The sequence below is a fragment of the Pecten maximus genome, chromosome 2 (assembly GCF_902652985.1).
Source record: "Pecten maximus chromosome 2, xPecMax1.1, whole genome shotgun sequence".
NCBI classification, from domain to species: Eukaryota; Metazoa; Mollusca; class Bivalvia; order Pectinida; family Pectinidae; genus Pecten; species Pecten maximus.
In genome coordinates, this window is record NC_047016.1 from 10,323,888 (window position 1) to 10,347,853 (window position 23,966).

The 23,966-nt window shown below is 36.8% G+C and overlaps 1 protein-coding gene across 3 annotated transcripts in view; it reads left to right on the forward strand.

Annotated features, from left to right (window-relative positions):
- LOC117317021 (rap guanine nucleotide exchange factor 1-like) overlaps nucleotides 1-23,966 on the forward strand; it is a 113,191-nt gene that overhangs the window by 7,260 nt on the left and 81,965 nt on the right. The window contains exon 2 of one of the 3 annotated variants that reach the window (XM_033871818.1): nucleotides 19,935-19,966. The exons of the other annotated variants lie outside the window; for them this stretch is intronic. The gene's annotated coding sequence lies outside the window, so the exon portion shown is untranslated. The remainder of the gene's footprint in view (nucleotides 1-19,934; nucleotides 19,967-23,966) is intronic. 3 annotated transcript variants of the gene reach the window in all.

Genomic DNA, 23,966 nt, shown 5'->3' on the forward strand with positions numbered 1-23,966 from the left:
GGGAGATGTACTGGTGTGGGAAGTACTCTAGTGGGAGATGTACTGGTGTGGGAAGTACTCTAGTGGGAGATGTACTAGTGTGGGAAGTACTCTAGTGGGAGATGTAATGGTGTGGGAAGTACTTTAGTGGGAGATGTACTGGTGTGGGAAGTACTCTAGTGGGAGATTTACTGGTGTGGGAAGTACTCTAGTGGGAGATGTACTGGTGTGGGAAGTATTCTAGTGGGAGATGTACTGTTGTGGGAAGTACTCAGGTGGGAGATGTACTGGTGTGGGAAGTACTCTAGTGGGAGATGTACTAGTGTGGGAAGTACTCAGGTGGGAGATGTACTAGTGTGGGAAGTACTCTAGTGGGAGATGTACTGGTGTGGGAAGTACTCTAGTGGGAGTTGTACTGGTGTGGGAAGTATTCTAGTGGGAGATGTACTGGTGTGGGAAGTATTCTAGTAGGAGATGTACTGGTGTGGGAAGTATTCTGGTGGGAGTTGTACTGGTGTGGGAAGTACTCGGGTGGGAGATGTACTGGTGTGGGAAGTATTCTAGTGGGAGATGTAATGGTGTGGGAAGTACTCTAGTGGGAGATATACTGGTGTGGGAAGTACTTTAGTGGGAGATGTACTGGTGTGGGAAGTACTCTAGTGGGAGTTGTACTGGTGTGGGAAGTACTCTAGTGGGAGATATACTGGTGTGGGAAGTACTCTAGTGGGAGATGTACTGGTGTGGGAAGTACTCTAGTGGGAGATGTACTGGTGTGGGAAGTACTCTAGTGGGAGTTGTACTGGTGTGGGAAGTATTCTAGTGGGAGATGTACTGGTGTGGGAAGTACTCTAGTGGGAGATATACTGGTGTGGGAAGTACTCTAGTGGGAGATGTACTGGTGTGGGAAGTACTCTAGTGGGAGTTGTACTGGTGTGGGAAGTACTCTAGTGGGAGATGTACTGGTGTGGGAAGTATTCTAGTGGGAGATGTACTGGTGTGGGAAGTACTCTAGTGGGAGATGTACTGGTGTGGGAAGTACTCAGGTGGGAGATGTACTGGTGTGGGAAGTACTCTAGTGGGAGATGTACTGGTGTGGGAAGTACTCTAGTGGGAGATGTACTGGTGTGGGAAGTACTCTAGTGGGAGATGTACTGGTGTGGGAAGTACTCTGGTGGGAGATGTACTGGTGTGGGAAGTACTCTAGTGGGAGATGTACTGGTGTGGGAAGTACTCAGGTGGGAGATGTACTGGTGTGGGAAGTACTCTAGTGGGAGATGTATTGGTGTGGGAAGTACTCTAGAGGGAGATGTACTAGTGTGGGAAGTACTCTAGTGGGAGATGTACTGGTGTGGGAAGTACTCTAGTGGGAGATGTACTGGTGTGGGAAGTACTCTAGTGGGAGATGTACTGGTGTGGGAAGTACTCAGGTGGGAGATCATGATCAGATGTACTGGTGTGGAAAGTACTCAGGTGGGAGATGTACTGGTGTGGGAAGTATTCTGGTGGGAGATGTACTGGTGTGGGAAGTACTTTGATGGGAGATCATGATCAGATGTACTGGTGTGGAAAGTACTCAGGTGGGAGATGTACTGGTGTGGGAAGTATTCTGGTGGGAGATGTACTGGTGTGGGAAGTACTCTAGTGGGATATGTACTGGTGTGGGAATTATTCTGGTGGGAAATGTACTGGTGTGGGAAGTACTCTAGTGGAGATGTACTGGTGTGGGAAGTATTCTAGTGGGAGATGTACTGGTGTGGGAAGTACTCTAGTGGGAGATGTACTGGTGTGGGAAGTACTCTAGTGGGAGTTGTACTGGTGTGGGAAGTATTCTAGTGGGAGATGTACTGGTGTGGGAAGTACTCTAGTGGGAGTTGTACTGGTGTGGGAAGTACTCTAGTGGGAGATGTACTGGTGTGGGAAGTACTCTAGGTGGGAGATGTACTGGTGTGGGAAGTACTCTAGTGGGAGTTGTACTGGTGTGGGAAGTACTCTAGTGGGAGATGTACTGGTGTGGGAAGTACTCAGGTGGGAGATGTACTGGTGTAGGAAGTACTCTAGTGGGAGTTGTACTGGTGTGGGAAGTACTCTAGTGGGAGTTGTACTGGTGTGGGAAGTACTCAGGTGGGAGATGTACTGGTGTGGGAAGTACTCTAGTGGGAGATGTACTGGTGTGGGAAGTACTCTAGTGGGAGATGTACTGGTGTGGGAAGTACTCTAGTAGGAGATGTACTGGTGTGGGAAGTACTCTAGTAGGAGTTGTACTGGTGTAGGAAGTACTCAGGTGGGAGATGTACTGGTGTGGGAAGTACTCTAGTGGGAGATGTACTGGTGTGGGAAGTACTCTAGTGGGAGATGTAATGGTGTGGGAAGTACTCAGGTGGGAGATGTACTGGTGTAGGAAGTACTCTAGTGGGAGATGTACTGGTGTAGGAAGTACTCTAGTGGGAGGTGTACTGGTGTAGGAAGTACTCTAGTGGGAGATGTACTGGTGTAGGAAGTACTCTAGTGGGAGATGTACTGGTGTAGGAAGTACTCTAGTGGGAGATGTACTGGTGTAGGAAGTACTCTAGTGGGAGGTGTACTGGTGTAGGAAGTACTCTAGTGGGAGATGTACTGGTGTAGGAAGTACTCTAGTGGGAGATGTACTGGTGTAGGAAGTACTCTAGTGGGAGATGTACTGGTGTAGGAAGTACTCAGGTGGGAGATGTACTGGTGTAGGAAGTACTCTAGTGGGAGATGTACTGGTGTGGGAAGTACTCTAGTAGGAGTTGTACTGGTGTGGGAAGTATTCTGGTGGGAGATGTACTGGTGTGGGAAGTATTCTAGTGGGAGATGTACTGGTGTAGGAAGTACTCTAGTAGGAGGTGTACTGGTGTAGGAAGTACTCTAGTGGGAGATGTACTGGTGTAGGAAGTACTCTAGTGGGAGATGTACTGGTGTAGGAAGTACTCTAGTAGGAGTTGTACTGGTGTAGGAAGTACTCTAGTGGGAGATGTACTGGTGTAGGAAGTACTCTAGTGGGAGATGTACTGGTGTAGGAAGTACTCTAGTGGGAGATGTACTGGTGTAGGAAGTACTCTAGTAGGAGATGTACTGGTGTGGGAAGTACTCAGGTGGGAGATGTACTGGTGTGGGAAGTACTCTAGTGGGAGATGTACTGGTGTAGGAAGTACTCTAGTGGGAGATGTACTGGTGTGGGAAGTACTCTAGTGGGATATGTACTGGTGTGGGAAGTACTCTAGTGGGAGTTGTACTGGTGTGGGAAGTATTCTAGTGGGATATGTACTGGTGTGGGAAGTACTCAGGTGGGAGATGTACTGGTGTGGGAAGTATTCTAGTGGGAGATGTACTGGTGTGGGAAGTACTCAGGTGGGAGATGTACTGGTGTGGGAAGTACTCAGGTGGGAGATGTACTGGTTTGGGAAGTACTCGGGTGGGAGATGTACTGGTGTGGGAAGAACAAAGGTGGGAGATGTACTGGTGTGGGAAGTATTCTGGTGGGAGATGTACTGGTGTGGGAAGTACTCTAGTGGGAGATGTACTGGTGTGGGAAGTACTCAGGTGGGAGATGTACTGGTGTGGGAAGTATTCTAGTGGGAGATGTACTGGTGTGGGAAGTACTCAGGTGGGAGATGTACTGGTTTGGGAAGTATTCTTGTGGGAGATGTACTGGTGTGGGAAGTATTCTAGTGGGAGATGTACTGGTGTGGGAAGTACTCTGGTGGGAGATGTACTGGTGTAGGAAGTACTCTGGTGGGAGATGTACTGGTGTGGGAAGTATTCTAGTGGGAGATGTACTGGTGTAGGAAGTACTCAGGTGGGAGATGTACTGGTGTGGGAAGTACTCTAGTGGGAGTTGTACTGGTGTGGGAAGTACTCTAGTGTAGAGCTGAAACGAATAGCAGATTTTGGCATTCGAATATTCGTTTTGTATATATTCGAATAGTATTCAAATATTCGGAACTGTATAGTCGATAATGTAATTATTACTAAGCTTGATAAATGACTGAAAAGCTTTAAATAAGTAAGAGTGATATATAAAACTGAAGAATGGCCAGAACTAAGTCGGAAGCTAACTTTAATAATCGTAAAAAAATCACCAAGTTCGCCTATTGACGACAACGTAAACATGGCTGGCCTACCTGATTGACGAGCTTGTGTCTGTCACATTGTCAATGTCAAGAGAAGGAATATTTGCATTATGTATAAGACCAATAAATAATAAAAAATATCAACGTTCACTGCATTGGGTTTGTATGTAAAATAACATGAAATAAAACGACCGCGAATTATCCACATGGAAAATTTTCCTGTCGGTTGAACGCTTGTAACCGGGAATGTTGCTATTGTTTCAAAGCGTTTTATTGACACTGACGTAATGCATATGGGGCACCACATGGTTGACAGTACTGTACACAGTACGGATATGAAAGATAGCAGCACTGTACCTTATTTACGATGTCATGTCAGAAAAATGTTTATATCTTTTCACTCACGCGTTTTGGAACCTATTCATGTCAAAATAGTTGTATATACCGTATTTGACCTAATAAGGGCGCCCCTACCTTTTTTCAAGGAAATAAATCTTTGACTGAGTGTCAAAATGGTGTTCAAAAGTAATAATTCATGTGAAATATTTTGCTACTTTTTTTGTTCAATTTTCCTCAGGAAATTAAGTAACAGGAACACAAGTTTTCGCCACATTTTGTCTATTCCTACAGATGACATGTCAGTGCAAAGAGCACCCAAAACTAAACACACAGACAAATAATAACTTACCCTCTTTATTTGAAGATAAAGTAAAATACTTCATTCTTGTTGATAAATAACTTTTGTTGTTCAGAACAGAGCTAGTAAAAGACATTTTATATCAATTATTAGGTCAAAGAAAACGATGTCTGATATGATCTGGGAAATCACCTGTGTCTATAAATAGAACACAAAAGAGTTCCATTTGAACATAAATGGTGGAACACACGTTCTCTGGTCTAAATATCAGCTGGCATGGTTTACAAGTTTACAGGAATATTCAAGTGATGTTTAAGCTTAATATATGATAATGATTCATCTGGAATATTTTTATGACTGAATATTTTACCGTTTCCACATGCAGCCTTGGGTAGACTGCTATAAGGTATAGTCTGTTTCATAAAACTTCAGAATAAATTATCTTAATAAGGGCACCCCCACTGGCAATTACCCGTGCCCTGTGCCCATATTAGGTCAAATACGGTACATGTATTTTTATGTTAAACTGAATGCTGGATTGGAATAGCTTACATTCTGCTTATGAATTATTGGAATTTAGCTGGAAATGCTCCCAAACTCAAATGGAATGTTCGAATACGATTCCACTATTCGAATATTCGGGGAATTGGTATTCATTCGCGAACATTCGTTTCAGCTCTACTCTAGTGGGAGATGTGCGTGTATTTGGTGGGAGATCAGATGTACAGGTGAGGGGAATACTATGATGGAATTAAGATGCACTGGTGTGAGAAGTATTATGGTGGGAGATGTATTGGGTATGGGAAATACTGTAAAGGGGAGATTGTATTGGGTAGGAGACACTATAGCGGAGATTGTATTGAGTGGGAATCCAAAGTGATATAAGTATGGAGGCATGTATAAGGGTAGGAGACAACAATTTCACAAAGTCTTAAGTGATCTTTATTCTAATCACCTTTTGTCTGTCGTCTGTCCTTGAATAATTTACAATTTCATCTTCTTCTCCAAAACCCCTGAAATTTTGCAGAAACCTTCCATGGCCAAATAATTAAAGGTAATTGTGAATTATATGCCCCTGCCCTCTCCCCTCCTCCCAAAACCGATCTTCCCCATATCAATCCCTCTGAATTCCAATTAAATACCAAACCAATTTTATGTCCAGAATGGACCTGAGCGAAAATGATAGGTGCCTGTCTAATGGACTATCAACACCTGTGGTGATTGTGTTGTAATCTTTGTCTTGAGGCATACAGGTGTACCATTGTAGGTAAATTGGTACACAATACCTACAATTAGTTTGGGGCATTATAATTGATCAACAGGGTAAAGATTAAACCATTACCATGCATCGTCAGTGGTACTGTCTGTTTACGTAAGAAAACTAGAGCGACATGCCGAATGCAGGTCATGATCAGTGCTGATAAATAAGCATTGTGAAATAAAAATGATATTATCATTTGCAACAGTATAAGAATTTATTTAGTTTAATTTTTATAGATTTTGCATTCTGTGAATACATTACTTCCAAATATTAAAGCTGCTTCAAAGATACAAAATGTTATCTAACAAGTATTATCTCTGGAACCGAACCAGTTATAATTAATTGGATCACGTCTCCAAACTAAACCTTCTATAAACCTGGCAAATATTCATGTGCCGTGCATGATAGGTTTAGAGAAGTTCCACTGTATCTTTAAAGGTAAACCCCAGCAGCTAGGAAATTGAAGTAAAATCCCACAAGTCCAAGTTTGTATAATTATATGTAACACCATGAATTTCCTCAGATAGTCTAGTGATCACTCAAAGGAATGTTACCTATTGATACGATCATGTACCGACATTATAACCTTTTTGTTACATTCATGATAGTTTTGCTATGCAACTGTAGTACTAAATGCTCCCAACAGTTAAATGTAAATAATTTGCTATATATATATTTGTTATCAATGAACACAAATTGTGGCCACGGTAAATTATAACTGGTGCTATACAATGTTTGTAGCAATAGCTCCTGGCTGTGATTATACTGCTGATTCAGCTGAAGTCAGGGGTGAATTCTGGGGATATTGACTGCACATATCCATTATAAAAGCTATTTACTGTTGGATATTGGTTAGCTTAGCAGATCTATGACATTTTGAAAAAGAATCTTTCTTGGAAACAGCTGAAGGAAACACGACAGTATGATAAGAAGTAGAAGAGACGGTGCCTATATACCATTCAGTATATATTAATGAAATTAGCTTACAGACATAAATCAGCCTTATGCTGCTGATTGTGTATTTATGTTCTAAAATAGATGCATTCTCAAATTAAGGATATCAAGAGGTTTCTTTGGGTTTATTTTGCTCGCAAAGAAGGGAATTCATCCTGCAAAAAATAAAATAAAAAAGTTCTACTAACTGCAGCCTTGAAGATGAGCATTATAATTTGCCTCGGTGTGTCTGTGTCGGTGCTATTGCCTGCCACCCCTGGGTGAGGCATCAGCCAGGCAGTCTCAGTCAGCTGCCTGTCAGAGATAGCACATGTATACCAGTACTTCCTCATGTTCCTAGATATCCAAAGCCTTTATTCATGTGTCATAATTCTTTTTTAGTGTATATATGTTGTATTGATATTGTGAATATGAATGATAAAGTTGAGGTCTGCAAAGAAAAAACGGAGATATGAATTATCCATGCCAGGTAACTTGATAAAATATTACATTTGATTTTTGAAAAATTATATATTTTCAGTTACGAGGTAGAACTACACTTAGTTAATATTGCTGTTACAAGAGATTTATGAAAAGGAATATTTAGTGTATGTGATTAGTAATTAGTTTGATTTTATTTGAATATTTAACATTATCACCAAGAAAACACCATTGTAATATAATAATTTATATCTCTTCAGAAAAACATAGTTTCACATTTATATTGGGAATCAATGATCCTGTACAGTGTTCCAAATTAAAACTATGCTATTGCACTATATATATGAAGTGATAGGATATAACTGAAGTTGCAGGCTCCATAGTCTTAAGTAGGGGTTAACAGTGGGAAGTTTTGTTTTATTATTATAAAAATTAGAATTGCAAGGCAGAACCGGTGAGATATCAGTGGTATATGGTTGTGTGGGTATAAGGATGACTCAGCCGGTGAGCTCCATGTGGGGGATCAATAACAAAGTAATGGAGGCTGGAGGCCCAGGACAGCCTCCTCATCACTGCTGGAGCTGGTGCATGTCACCACAATTTGTACCAACATTACACCATGCAAACTGATTAAAGTAGAGGTATAGTTAAGGTACCTGGTGATATATATCTCCTGTAGGATTTACATCTGGGCGTACACTTTATACTGAAATATACATATGCTTGGTACACGTTGGTAGAGTTCAGGCATATGCAGTGTGCTGTTTTTGTTCATTGGTTTTGTTGAATTTCCCCTAACAATTTGTTTAGATACAAACTGATATGAATATCCCCATGGAGCTTGATATGTTATATAATTACACGGCCTGGTAATTTTCTGGAGGCATTAAGCATGTCGGGTGCAGGAAAGATTTTAAGTTACAACTATAGTGGATAGTTTGCAAACGATTGACAGACCTGGATCCAGAGAATGATTTTTTTTTGGGGGGGGGGGGGTTCCAGATGTAGTCATGGAGCTTAAATAACCTTCCGTGTATGTATTGTTAATTTTTTGAAGGAGAGAAGAGGAAAAAAAACCAAACAGATTTATATGATGAGATTTGAGTTTGATTGGATGAAAGTTAAAGTAAGCTCATGTTGACCCACCCTGGGGCTCGAGGGGATCTGCGGTGCAAAAGGGCTAGCTAAATTTTCTCAAGTCATCTTCACATCTAGATGTTAGGTGCATCGATTAAAAAAAAATACATAATTGCTATCTTCACAACTATGTACAAAATTCTGATAATAAGATTAACAGAGCCTCACATATGATAAAGAGAATATCAAATTCCTGTTAATTTCAATGGTGAATTTTTTCATGTTTTCTAGTCATTTAGTATACCATGCAAGATATTCTCAAATTTCATTCATAAATATAAATCTCATGTAGATCCGAACTTGTGCAAGATACTTAATATACAATCTATTCACAATTACACATGTTTCTAAACAGCAAAGATGTGGATGAAATTTGTAAAGGCTTAGTAGAAGTTTAATGTTCTGCATCAATCTGATATTTCACTGCATCAGCCATGGCATTGATAATTTCAAAATCAACAAAGCAGGGAAGTGGAAAATCAACAGATACAATTACTAGATATATAATCCACAGTATGGACTTGGATCAGAACCAATGCAGATCCATGCTATGTGGCCTTCATTGGGTGCATTGAAGGACTAAAAGACTGTTATAATACTAGGAGATCCATGCTTTTACCTTCAGTGGCTGGCAGTAATTAATTTATGTGGTGTGTGTGTGTGTATAGACCGCCTATAACTAATATTGTGGGGTCTGCAGTATCCATCAGGGCAAAGTTGTATACAAACATATTCTGGCATACACCTCCCTTGGCCAAGATAAACAAACACAAACAATAGCTACCCCAGATGTTCATAAGTATGTACTTATACACAATTAGGACTTAAATCATTTTGTAGGTATTGGATATCATTAGGATATATTCCATAGAGACGAGATCTGAGATCTAAAATTTCAAAATTCCATTACAAATGGCAGTCAGGCAACATTTAGTCCATTTCCAGTCAGAACATTTTCATGAACATTGAATTATCATTGCATTTCATGATTATTTAATGGTTGAATTTGAAATGCATCCTTCTGTAATGATACTATACAGCACAGTTCCTGTCAAACACATTCCTTGATGTGCATCAGACAGGACTTTGGAAAAATCTGTATAAAACTGATGGCCATTACGTTATACAGGGCCATCTTTCCTATGGTTGTATTTGCCAGTTTCAAAATGCAATGATCATCAATGAAAGGCCATAATTAGTTTGAATTTAACTTTCTTAATTTGAGTTGGTATTTTGGCTTATGGCTGTATTACAGAAATATAGATATAAGGTTATTTCTTCGATATCTGCTACATATATTTACATGTGACATTGAATATATGTTTGAACAACTGGGTTCCGTACCACGATCCTTAACATTTTGAACATGTAATGTGATTCCATCTCAAAGTCAGTGTGTGTGATGAGATCTTCTATGCTTAACTGTAGTGTTCATTTTCAATCTTTTCTGGAAATGAGTAGCCCAAACGATCAGGAGAGGTTAAATAAATAAAGTGAGTTATTTCTGATATATTTACAATACACAGGTCTGACCAGATAGGAGTGTAATGTCGATAGGTTTGACCAGGTGGGTATGACATTTCAAGCAATTGTGTATATACAAAGCTTGAAAAGAAATATGTAATACAGATAAAGACAGTAAAGGGAGATAATTTTAATAGAATCATACATGTATAAGTCCAAGATATAAGTTAAATAATATATATGTTTATGTATACTGCACATTGCAATAGGTATTTTTTGTGTCACCTGGAAAAAAGCATGTGACATAGGTATCACTATGTTGGTGGCAGCGGCATCCTCACAGAGGTTGAATTTCCAAGTGATAAAACTCAAGTTATCCTGGCTGATCAAACCAGAAGTGCTTGCTTGGGTTGCGTTTCAGGTCGAAGGTCAAGGCCACTATTACAAAAAATAGAAAAATTGTTTCCTTGTGATAACTCAAATTCCTTTAATTTGGGCCCATTGATTTTTATGAAGGTTTTCCTTACCACATAGTGCTTGCATGGGCTTGTTTTGTTTCTGGTCCAAAGGTCAAAGTCACTTACTATAAATAGTAAATTTGTTTCTAAAACTAGGAAATTCATTTCCTTGTAATAACTTAATTAGGTTCCTTTGGGGTCCTCAAACTCAATTTTCATGCAGGTTTTCCTTACCACAAGTGTATGCATGGGATTTTTTAAGGGTCTAAGGTCAAGGTTACTGTTACTATAAATAGAAAATCTGTTTCCGTCCAATAACTCTCGTAATCACCCAACTTTCTGTGCAGACTACACATCCATTTACATGAAGTTCTTTAGAACTTTATAGAATATAAACATTTCTATCATATGCCTGTAATAATTTGTGGGATGTGATATACTGTATAGATATACACAAGGTCTGTGGGTTTGTACGTTCATCAGGATAATGCAAGGTTCAAAAAGGATTATATTCATGAGTTATAAGTTGTTGAACTGAATGTTCTAGGTTGAGGGATTTATGATGGAATTGTAGACTTATAACAATTATAAATTTATATTAGATGTATATGTCGTTTTATCAAATTTAGATGTTTAGAGCAATATGTTTATTGGAATCTATACAAAAGAAAATGTATCATAAGTTTGGGTAATATAGATGACAATGGTGAAGTCATCCTCTACCATCTTTGTAATGTGTGGTTTATCATGAGATCTTTTGTAGATGACAATGGTGAGGTTATCCTCTACCATCTTTGTAATGTGTGGTTTTATCATGAGATCTTGTGTAGATGACAATGGTGAAGTCATCCTCTATTTTATCATCAGATTTCATACAGTGAAAAATTGGTTGAATGAACTGTTTATTAAGTGATTGTTGCATTGCCTTAACTTTTGTGAACATTGAATGCAGATGCAGTATACTGTGGTATATATGCATGTACAATTGCAAAAGGTTTAGGCCCCATTTTGAATACACTTTGGAATATATGGAATGCTTGCAATACTTGTTTAATTAAATGTCACTGTTGCTAAAACTATTAACTAATATATATATTTTAGGAAGACATTGAAATAGTCTGGAGAGCCAAGTATCACTGTTGCTATTTAGAAACTGTTATGAGTAATATTAAGATCTTCATTAGTCACATCATACAACAGGCCATCTGTCTTGACCATGGAATTGGCAGTCAGTCTAAATATAACCGTATTTTCAGTGGTGCTGCCATATGAAATAAAAAATTTCTTTAGTGTGATCAGATGTGCTATAAGTTATCTCAGCTAAATGAGGTAACTATAGTTGTTTCAAGTTCCATTTTTCACTTTTTTGCCTATTTTCTTACACCAACAGAGGAAATCAATGGTACTAAGAAACAAGAGTTAAGTAATCAGTTGGCCCTGATTAATTTGTTGGCTATCAGATCTGATTATCGACAAAACATACACAGCAATTCAGGTCCATTAGCTGCGGTGAATCTCCTCAGAGGGGAACACGGCTTGTGTCTGTTGTAATAAATTTTCAGCTGGCAGAGAAAATGTGATTGTCCCCTTAAAACTGTCAACTGTTGACAAACTTCACCACATTTTTTTCCTTTTAAAATTGTTTCTTTGGAGCTGTGGGACAGATTTAGCCATTATGTTTTTTTTGAGGGGGCCGAAAATGACTCATGGATGTTGCACAGAATGCAGTGCACCTCTGCCTGCTGTTTGCATTTGATAGTGTTGCTGCACTTGATGGATCTGAATGATGTCACTTAACATGCAAATCATTAACTTGGTTTCAACAACTAGGATCTGTAACAAGATTTAGGATTCTTTGTTTAACTTAACAGTTGTTGATACATTCTTGCAAAAAGATTAAAAAGAAAAATGCTCCATGAATACCAATTTGATATGATATCTCAAGTTCTTTAGTTTTCTTTTTTTTGAATTCATGCAAATGATAGATTTATTCATAATTTAACTTAAAATAAATGTCTCCAACTAATCTGTTTGAATCTGGTGTTATTTTTACCTTTTGTATAATTTAGTGCTAATCATTTCACATTGTACAATTAATGTTTAGAAAATCCTTTTACCATGATTCTCCCTGACTCTAATATATATACACTGATGAATTGTAAATGAAGGCCAGTTTAGGTGCTCCAGTAATGCCAGGCACTGTCCCAAGGGTGCAGTTCTGTGTAATATTACTGGGATGCTTGCTGACAATACATAGTCATTAGTCCAGCTCTCTTAACTACACTGCAATAGGAAAGGGTGGTCACTTTTCAATAAGCAATTATTTCCTATTTTCTCAAAGGAGATCTTTTGAATATGATTGTACAGACATTCGACTGGGGTCCAGGCATACTGTTTTGTGGTTGATGAATTTAGCATATACAAGTCTAATTCATCTTTTGATCCCAGTTAGTGTTTGTGAATATTATGGTCAATATCTATCCCATAATTTCTCCATGTTTCCCAAGAGTACAGTGTTGGATGGTCCAGCCTATCTGATCAATGACTGGCTAGGACAGAAAAAAGGATATAAAGTAGTATAAAAAATGGCACTCTTAAAAAGTGTTCATTGTATATATATATTCTGGCCCTTTTTGCTTATTAAAAATTTAAGCAATTCAACAAAGAAAATGGGATTTATTTGTTGTTAATAGGAATTTACATCATACTTTTTTTAATCCTGATATAGTACTGTTAACAGAACATTTCATTTTCCCTACATTATGTACATATGTAAATTGTTTGTAGTAGCAGTTTAAGCTAAAACAGTAATAGCAACATTAACAGAAGACATCTTCAGTGTTCCAGCTAGGTCGGGTTAGCAGGGCGCGGCGCCCTGCCCCTAATTCAAAGTTAGAAATGCGCCCCGCCCCTTTTCCTGTAGTACTGCCCTTTTTCTAAGTGTCACTGATGCTCATTTTGCCTCGTATACTCTAGATCCGATTTGCTGAAGCCATGCAATATACAGTCAGTCAGTCACTAATTGGCCACCTGTAACACCAGTCCCCTTACCTGTAGACCTTTATCCACGGTACTGATGGACGCTGCCCGAGGCAGAGATCGGTAAGCTGGGGATCGAGCTGGTGTTTTATAGATTCATTTAACCGTGACGAGTCGATAGGATCGGTTGGTAATCCAATTAAATCATAATCACGAAGGCTTTTTGAAGATGGACAAAGTAATTATAATGGATGGAAATGTTGTTTTACTTATGTAAACAACTTTTGACAAGACCGAAAAGAGCCGCACGTTTGTCGTAAAGTTATCCCATGAGCACGTGTGCAATTGGCAATCGATCTATATATCTTTGAAATTTTCTTCACATGACAACACGAAATCCTTCTGGTTTTAACCAAGCAACTTTTAAGTAAATGATCATGAGATCACTTTCCAGTGATTTTCCAGTGATCAAAATTAGCTTTCGGTTGATTTTATTTGATGAAGTTTGGCGGGACGCCGGAAATGGTTCGTTGTAAATGCAGATGTCGCAAATTCCTTGTTGGATTGACGGATTTCTATACAAAATGTTTATTTTTCATAAATAAATAAAGGACACATAAAAATATCTGCTCATGTGAATAATGGTTGCAAAAGTTTAGTTTATATTGTGTTATTTTCGTATCTGAAATGCCGACTCTGCATTAACTGCGGGTCATGTGATAGCCAAGTGATTACATTTCTACAACACGCGGGGACCGTTTGTTTACGAGAGCAACGGAACAAATGTTTGATCAGAAACTTGCGAATCATGATCGGCCCTAATTCGTTTACTATTTCTTATAATTAATTCAAGAAAATGTTAACTTGGTATAATTTCCTGATTTTAGTTTACCGTTATTTCTAAAGAGTCTAAAGTGAAAGCAGAAATTTACCGCCGCTTACAAGATACATCGCAGTTATTTGGACGAAGTTTATTCAGAAATTAAATAATATAATTTCTTTTACTTAATCATTTTTTTCTCGTATATGCTTGATCACATTTTCTCTTTTGCTCTATAATATCTTCACTTACAATTAGTCGTCTTACAATCACAATGGACAGACTAACTTCTGGTTGAAAATATCGCTCTGTTGACTATAATCTGATAGTAACTTTTTGATTGGACGTAATTATCGTATATGGATTCTCTCAATACACCCTTAGATTAAAATAATGCTAATATTTTATTTTTGAATTACTCTAGGTCATAACTTTTACCATCAAAATTTAAAACAATATTTGAAGAATAAAGAGAAGAAAGAAGACATTTTTACACACAAACGAAATAATAATAAAAAATCAACAGATTTCTATTTGTCTCTTATGAATCAGGTCATATGTAATGCATGGATGTACTTAAATTGTCCTGTAAAATAAGGTAAAAGATAGATAGGCCCGGAAAAAATGTCGCGCACAAAAATGCCCTTTTTTTAGGCAGCGCCCTGCCCTTTTCAAATCCTAGCTGGAACACTGATCTTTACTCTTCCTTGACATTGTCTTGTTAATATATATGCACACACTGTTAACATGTGGTGAAGACCAGACTGCTGTACACATTGCAACAAAATAGATATGTTGGCTTGAGATAGAATTATTTCAGAACTGGACATTTGCTCTCTGTTTACTGTGGTGTTAAAGCGAGAAAGTTGCTGTAGTTTAGCTTGTTTTGGTATATCAGACTACTGCAGTAAGGTTTTGCCTACAGCATGAAACATTGATGCAGAAAATAGACTTGGATCCGATACCTATAGCAGCACTGCCATTGATTTTGCAAACATTCTTCATTTTTGATGCAGTTCAATCAATAAAGATACATTGCTGCATAAATGTCAGTTTGAAAATCCATATTAGGGTATTTTAAGGGATATACAAGTAAAAAACGAAAACTTAAAAAGGTATTTTAGATAGGTTGCATTGATCGCTGAATTGTCTCAACAGTAAACCTCCATTTCCACAATTGCCCTTGTTCATTAACTCCCTGGAGACTACCCATTGAACGGCAGAGGTGTTGGTTAACATTAGTGCCAGTCAGCTCATTTACACCTTTCATTTCTCGGATTAGTTAAAAACAATTTTATACTGTCAATTAATGCTATTAATTAATATTAACACTAGTAGTAGCTATCTGATAATTATAACCAACAAATTTGTTAAATTAAAGATATCAATTAGGATTATAAGTTAGGAATTTAGGATTATCAGTCAATCTTACCAGTTGATATCAAAATTTAATGGATATATCAATTAGGATTGTCAGTCAGGCCTAACCATTAGTACTATCAATTATTGACATCAGTTTGCATTCTAGTTAGAATTATCAGTTAATGCTATTAGTGAGTACCATCAATAATTAGTGATATTAGTACTAGTTAGGGTTTTCAGTTAATACTATCAGTTAGTGATATTAGTACTAGTTAGGGTTATCAGTTAATACTATCAGTTAGTACCGTCAATAATTAGTGATATTAGTACTAGTTAGAATTATCAGTTAATACTATCAGTTAGTGCCATCAATAATTAGTGATATTAGTACTAGTTAGGGTTATCAGTTAATACTATGAGTTAGTACCATCAATAATTAGTGATATTAGTACTAGTTAGAGTTATCAGTTAATACTATGAGTTAGTACCATCAATAATTAGTGATATTAGTACTAGTTAGGGTTATCAGTTAATACTATCAGTTAGTACCATCGATTAGTGATATTAGTACTAGTTCGGGTTATCAGTTAATACTATCAGTAAGTACCATCAATTAGTGATATCAGTTAGAAAACAAATCTTACTTCAGCAAATAAACACTTTGTTTTATCAGATTGCAGTTGTAGTATTGTTGTGTGTCTATTACATTGTAGTTGGAGCTGTGTGTCTATCAGACTGTAGTTGGAGTACTGTTGTTTGTCTATCAGACTGTAGTTGGAGTACTGTTGTTTGTCTATTACATTGTAGTTGGAGTACTGTTGTTTGTCTATGACATTGTAGTTGAAGTACTGTTGTGTGTCTATCAGACTGTAGTTGGAGTACTGTTGTTTGTCTATCAGACTGTAGTTGGAGTACTGTTGTTTGTCTATTACATTGTAGTTGGAGTACTGTTGTGTGTCTATCAGACTGTAGTTGGAGTACTGTTGTTTGTCTATCAGACTGTAGTAGGAGTACTGTTGTTTGTCTATCAGACTAGTTGGAGTACTGTTGTGTGTCTATTACATTGTAGTTGGAGTACTGTTGTTTGTCTATGACATTGTAGTTGGAGTACTGTTGTTTGTCTATTACATTGTAGTTGGAGTACTGTTGTTTGTCTATTACACTGTAGTTGGAGTACTGTTGTGTGTCTATTACATTGTGGTTGGAGTACTGTTGTTTGTCTATTACATTGTAGTTGGAGTTGTGTGTCTATTACATTGTAGTTGGAGTACTGTTGTTTGTCTATCAGACTGTAGTTGGAGTACTGTTGTTTGTCTATCAGACTTGTAGTTGGAGTACTGTTGTGTGTCTATCAGACTGTAGTTGGAGTACTGTTGTTTGTCTATCAGACTGTAGTTGGAGTACTGTTGTGTGTCTATTACATTGTAGTTGGAGTACTGTTGTTTGTCTATTACATTGTAGTTGGAGTACTGTTGTTTGTCTATCAGACTGTAGTTGGAGTACTGTTGTTTGTCTATCAGACTGTAGTTGGAGTACTGTTGTTTGTCTATTACATTGTAGTTGGAGTACTGTTGTGTGTCTATCAGACTGTAGTAGGAGTACTGTTGTTTGTCTATCAGACTGTAGTTGGAGTACTGTTGTTTGTCTATTACATTGTAGTTGGAGTACTGTTGTTTGTCTATCAGACTGTAGTTGGAGTACTGTTGTTTGTCTATCAGACTTTAGTTGGAGTACTGCAGTGTGTGTCTAGCAAGTCTTTGGTAATCCAACAGCAACTTGACAGCACTATAGCCTGGAACATTAACTCTATAACAAACTGTCAGCTCCAGTTGATATTCTGGTTTTATTGCCTCCTGGTTGTGCAATTCTTGTATTGTGAGTGGGTTTCTAAGTTTCATATATTATCATCCCTGTATAGTGGGAGCTATGAAGTCTCTTCGTTGTTGTGATCATAATGTCTTGTTTAATTTCATTACCTCAGCTGCCTCACATTCTGTTCCATGCCCCCTCCCCTCCCCACAGACCTCCAAGGTTTAATGTCATATATGGATGCTTGTTTATGACAACTTTTATATGGCTGTGTGTGGGAGAGTAGGATACTCACAGGTATTCATTGGAGAATCCTGTTCCACACATCAAACTATCTGCCCACATTGTGTGGATCATTTGTGAACCTTCCCTCATCCCTGTGTGAGTTAAGCCAGCACAACTTCTGTCCTGAATTACTATAATTATTCCATACATATACCTGTATATTAAGATTTAAGATTGTAAACCTGCTCATCCAGCATATCTAAAGTAAAGTTTCTGAAATTGCTTATAAAGTAATTTGAAAAACAAATTGTTTTAAATCTCATGAAATGGCATGCAATGAAGTTAACATGTCAGCCCTTTTGTAATCGTTCGACTTAAGAACTAAAATATAGTAAATTTTATTTTATTATAAACTTAAATTGTCTTAGCCAATGCTGCAAATCATTCAGAATTGAAACTTAAAATACTAGAAACATATGTATCAGGTCTTCTTGTGAAAAAGTTCTCAACACCTCCTGACATATCAGTAAAATTACGGTTCTTACATGATGAATAATGTGACTATGATTATTGATTGACTTTAAAGCAAAATTAAGCAATGATTTTGCTGTTACTCCAAGACCAGGCTTTTGGGGTACTCTTAATTGAGATACCAACATTTACATTAACGTTTTGTATATATGTGAACTAATATACAGATAATTATACAAGCCATGTTTTTATTTATATTTTATTATTTTTTTTATTTTTGTGCTGGAAGCTTTAAAAAATTATGCTACATTATGATTGCACTAATTGAAGTGTCTCTGCTCATTGTTTTCTATGGCAAGTATTCTTGATCCATCATTCCACTATATAATCATCTGTTTTAATGTGGTGACACACTAGAATTTGGGTGCACCAATTAAAAGTAAATATGTTTAAGGTATATTTAGTTACAATGAAGAGTGATGAAGGTTTCAGTTCAGCAAGGATATACAGATCTCTATTGATTCAGCTTTCTACCCAGTGTTTCTTAATTCAAGAAAAAGTTAAAATTGCTAAAGACTTAAAGACAAACACAAATATAGTCGAATAGAAGTTCAAATAGCTATAGACTTGAATTAATCTTTGACTGCTTGGAATCCATGATATTTAACTGAATTTTTTCTGAGTTTAAGTATCCAATCTTCAGGTAACATTTAATATTTTTTCATTATTTGAAGCTGTATCTCAGTTGAAAAAGCAAAGAAGGAAATATGCAGCGTATTTAGGGTTACTTTTTTAAAACATCTTAACTCTGCTACTCAAGTGATATGTATACGTATTATGTTATCATGTTGGCGTTCGGGCATTCGGGCGGGCACATATGGTGTCCGGACCATAACTCCAATACTACTCAACCCAGGCTCTCCATACTTGACACAAATATACATCTTGATGAGCCGGAGTGTCGCATACCAAAATCATGCCCCTTACCCCCGTATTTGCGGAGTTATTCCCCTTTGATGATTTTACTTGTCCGGACCATAACTCCAATACTACCCGACCCATGCTCTCCATACTTGACACAAATACACATCTTGATGAGCCGGAGTGTCGCATACCAAAATCATGCCCCTTACCCCCGTATTTGTGGAGTTATTCCCCTTTGATGATTTTACTTCGGGCACATATGGTGTTGAGCTCTCCATAATTAACACAAATATACATCTAGATGAGCCGGAGTGTCACATACCAAAATTATGCCCCTTGACCCCTTATTAGCGGAGTTATTGCCCTTTGATGATTTTACTAATCCAGACCATAACTTCAATACTACCCGACCCTGGCTCTGTATATTCTGTATATAAACATGTGAACTAATTTTTGTGTTGTTGTGTCTAAACCAATTGCAAGGTTTCCCATATTTGCAACATATATACATCTCATCATTTAAAGTTGCCCTTCGGTTTCGACTACACACCATTATGTGTATCAATATCTCCTTCCAACTTTCCAACAATGATACTTCATTTTAAAGCATTACAACTTGTGAAACTACCCCCTTCCAAGTGTCAAATATTGTGGTGGGCGTATATTGTGGCCCTCCAATGGGCCCTTGTTTTTAATATGAATTATTATCAATAATTTATAACAAGCTTAGACATTCCAATGTGATAAAAGGTGGATAATGAAATTACTTAAATATCATTTCAATTCCTAAAGAATTTTGTTTCATCACAAACATATTTTTTTTGTAACATGTAAAGTTCTTCATAAACATATATTATGTTGCAGCTGTGATAATTTTCAAGAAAATCACATAATTATGAAGAAACCTTTCAAATATATTTTGTTTCTGAATTTGATTTTGCAGTTTGTGATAGCTAGACAACGTGACCATTAAAGGTATGATATTTTGTGGGGATAATCTGTTTTGCATAGCATGTGTCACTCACCTTTTGATACCATGACATAATCATTGGATGACAAATTCTCACCAAATATCCTTTCACTTAAGTAATATGTCACCTTAACTTTATACAATATTCAATGCCAGTTCCCTTATTTGTATATCTAATACTATGGTTTTCAAATACTCCTGTCTACCTTCCAGTATACATACTAGCAAATCCTTTATTAAGCAACATCCTCTTTATTATATATAGCCATATATAGTATTGTGATACATTTCATTTGACTTTCCTTTGTGTCAGCTAGTGTTTAGAGGGCAAAAATGGTATCAGCTGTTCTAGTGACAATTGTCCATCATTAGTGAGCTCCACTGAGACTCTAGAGGGATCCAAAACATTTTGGGGAGCTTCTATATATATACTGTAGAACTACCTATATAAACATGTCTGTTTTGGGGAGCAACTCTCAGAGCTATTAAGAGTTATTCTTTGGTTTTCCAGTCTCTTCATATAAAGGCCTTTCAGTCCAAGGTGATTTCTGTGTCTACTTATACAATTCCACCAGTTGCCAAGTATCTGGACAGTCAGTTGCAATAGGCCAGAGCATGCATGTGCACCTGGTCTCACATTTTGTGCTCCCAACTGGTTATCAGATTTCTACCCTACCAGGAGTTACTTTCTTAGTCAAGCATCTCCGAAGTAGGGTGGATGTTCAGGCTGAGAGTGTTTCCAGAATGACGCCACCAGCCAGTATTGACGGAATCACAGTTGAATGATTTGATTTTCAAGGATCAATGCTTAGCTAAGCTATGACAGTGGATGCTCTGTCTTTGGATCAGATTGGAGTGAATAATACCTGCATAGTCTCTTCTTTTAACTCTTTGGGAAGGAAAGCTTCAAAATTTCAGGACTTGATTGATAATTTCTTTTGATAGTGTCTTTATGGCAGAGGCAGTCTTGGTTTCCAGAATTGCTGTAGCATAAATGAGGTCCATGCTTATACTCCGATAGCGCCTCTGTGGCGGAGGCAGTCTTGGTTTCCAGAGTTGCTGTAGGATAAATGAGGTCCATGCTTTATACTCCGATAACGCCTTTGTAGCGGAGGCAGTCTTGGTTTCCAGAGTTGCTATAGGGTCTTGGTTTCCATAGTTGCTGTAGGGTCTTGGGTTTCCAGAGTTGCTGTAGGGTCTTGGTTTCCAGAGTTTCTGTAGGATAAATGAGGTCCATGCTTTATACTCCAATAGTGCTTTTGTGGCGGAGGCAGTCTTGGTTTCCAGAGTTGCTGTAGGATAAATGAGGTCCATGCTTTATACTCCAATAGTGCTTTTGTGGCGGAGGCAGTCTTGGTTTCCAGAGCTGCTGTAGGGTCTTGGTTTCCAGAGTTGCTGTAGGATAAATGAGGTCCATGCTTTATACTCCAATAGTGCTTTTGTTTCGGAGGCAGCCTTGGTTTCCAGAGTTGCTGTAGGATAAGTGAGCTCCAAGCTTTATCCTCTGATTCTTCTTGTCTTCATTGGCCAAGAACCCATTCTTCATAACTTTCCTAAATGAACCAGCATTTTTTCTAAGAATCAGACAGTTGGCTTTTATATTGAACCAATAAGGTTTCCTTCAGTGATGGATTTTGTTGATCCTGAAGAAAAGAGTTATGTCACTCTCTGCCTGTCAGACTCAGCTATTTTACTTCAATAAAATAGGAAGATAGGGGATCTCTATTTCTTCAGATGGATCTCGGTGATGATTATTACGGTTTTGATGATTAGGTTAAATTTTAGAAGGTTGGTGCCTATGGGATTATAGCTATAGCTGTTAATCCCCTTTTGATAACTTTGAGTTTGTTAGTGTATAAGAGGATCTAGAAGCTAACTAGGAATATTTGAAATTGTTTTAGCTACAAAAATGGGTGCTGGTATTGAAAACACATACTGAACATTATATGGTACAGAAAGTATTGCATCAGGAAAATTGGTTTTACAATAATAAATCTCAATATTTTCATCAGATGCATCTAATGTAAATCTGTAATGTCATATATCATATATCATCATTATGTATTGATCACTAACATCAGCTAATGTTGATATTTATTTGTGTCTGAAGTATATAATTTTGTTTTTAATTCACAAAATCACATGTTTTTTTGGAAACTAACTATTTTTTCATTACCTAAAGCATTTATTTACACAGATTCCTAATCATTTTAATATTACATATAACCAATCTGAATAAATGAACTGATTTTGATAAGTTTGTTTTTTATTGTGATTGTATTATTGAATCAGAATTTGTTGATAGCAAAAAGCTGATGTTGCATCTGCAGGTGCCCTATATAGTAATCATAATATCTCGAATTACACTTTAGTTTCAAGAGATGTTCTCAGAATCCAGTGGTATCAAATAAATGAATTTTTTTCAAGGAGATGTAGTTTTACAAGTGATAATATAGGAACTTAAAAATGGTTTGTAAAAACTAGGTCAGTTTTGAAAATGAAAACGGTATATTATTGTAGTCAAGCAAAAACAGGGTCGATGTCCTTGCTGACCTATCAGCGTGAAGCATTTGAAGATCTAAACTGTACAAGGTCTGATATATTATATACAGGTCTGATATGTTATATACAGGTCTGATATATTATATATAGATGTTGAATGTTACATATATAGGTCTGATATATTATATACGGGTCTGATATGTTATATACAGGTCTGGTATATTATATACAGGTCTGATATGTTATATACAGGTCTGGTATATTATATACAGGTCTAATATATTATATACAGGTCTGATATATTATATACAGGTCTGATATATTATATACAGGTCTGATATGTTATATACAGGTCTGATATATTATATACAGGTCTGATATATTATATACAGGTCTGGTATATTATATACAGGTCTGATATATTATATACAGGACTGATATGTTATATACAGGTCTAATATATTATATACAGGTCTGGTATATTATATACAGGTCTGATATATTATATACAGGACTGATATGTTATATACAGGTCTAATATATTATATACAGGTCTGGTATATTATATATAGATCTGATATGTTATATACAGGTCTGGTATATTATATACAGGTCTAATATATTATATACAGGTCTGATATGTTATATACAGGTCTGATATGTTATATACAGGTCTGGTATATTATATACAGGTCTGATATGTTATATACAGGTCTGGTATATTATATACAGGTCTGATATGTTATATACAGGTCTGGTATATTATATACAGGTCTGATATGTTATATACAGGTCTGGTATATTATATACAGGTCTAATATATTATATACAGGTCTGATATGTTATATACAGGTCTGATATATTATATACAGGTCTGATATATATTATATACAGGACTGATATGTTATATACAGGTCTGATATGTTATATACAGGTCTGATATATTATATACAGGTCTGATATATATAGGTCTGATATGTTATATACAGGTCTGATATATTATATACAGGTCTGATATATATAGGTCTGATATATTATATACAGGTCTGATATATATAGGTCTGATATGTTATATACAGGTCTGATATATTATATACAGGTCTGATATGTTATATACGGGTCTGATATGTTATATACAGGTCTGATATGTTATATACGGGTCTGATATATATTATATACAGGTCTGGTATATTATATACAGGTCTGATATATTATATACGGGTCTGATATATTATATACAGGTCTGATATGTTATATACAGGTCTGGTATATTATATACAGGTCTGATATATTATATACGGGTCTGATATGTTATATACAGGTCTGATATGTTATATACAGGTCTGGTATATTATATACAGGTCTGATATATTATATACGGGTCTGATATGTTATATACGGGTCTGATATATTATATACAGGTCTGATATGTTATATACAGGTCTGGTATATTATATACAGGTCTGGTATATTATATATAGATCTGATATATTATATACGGGT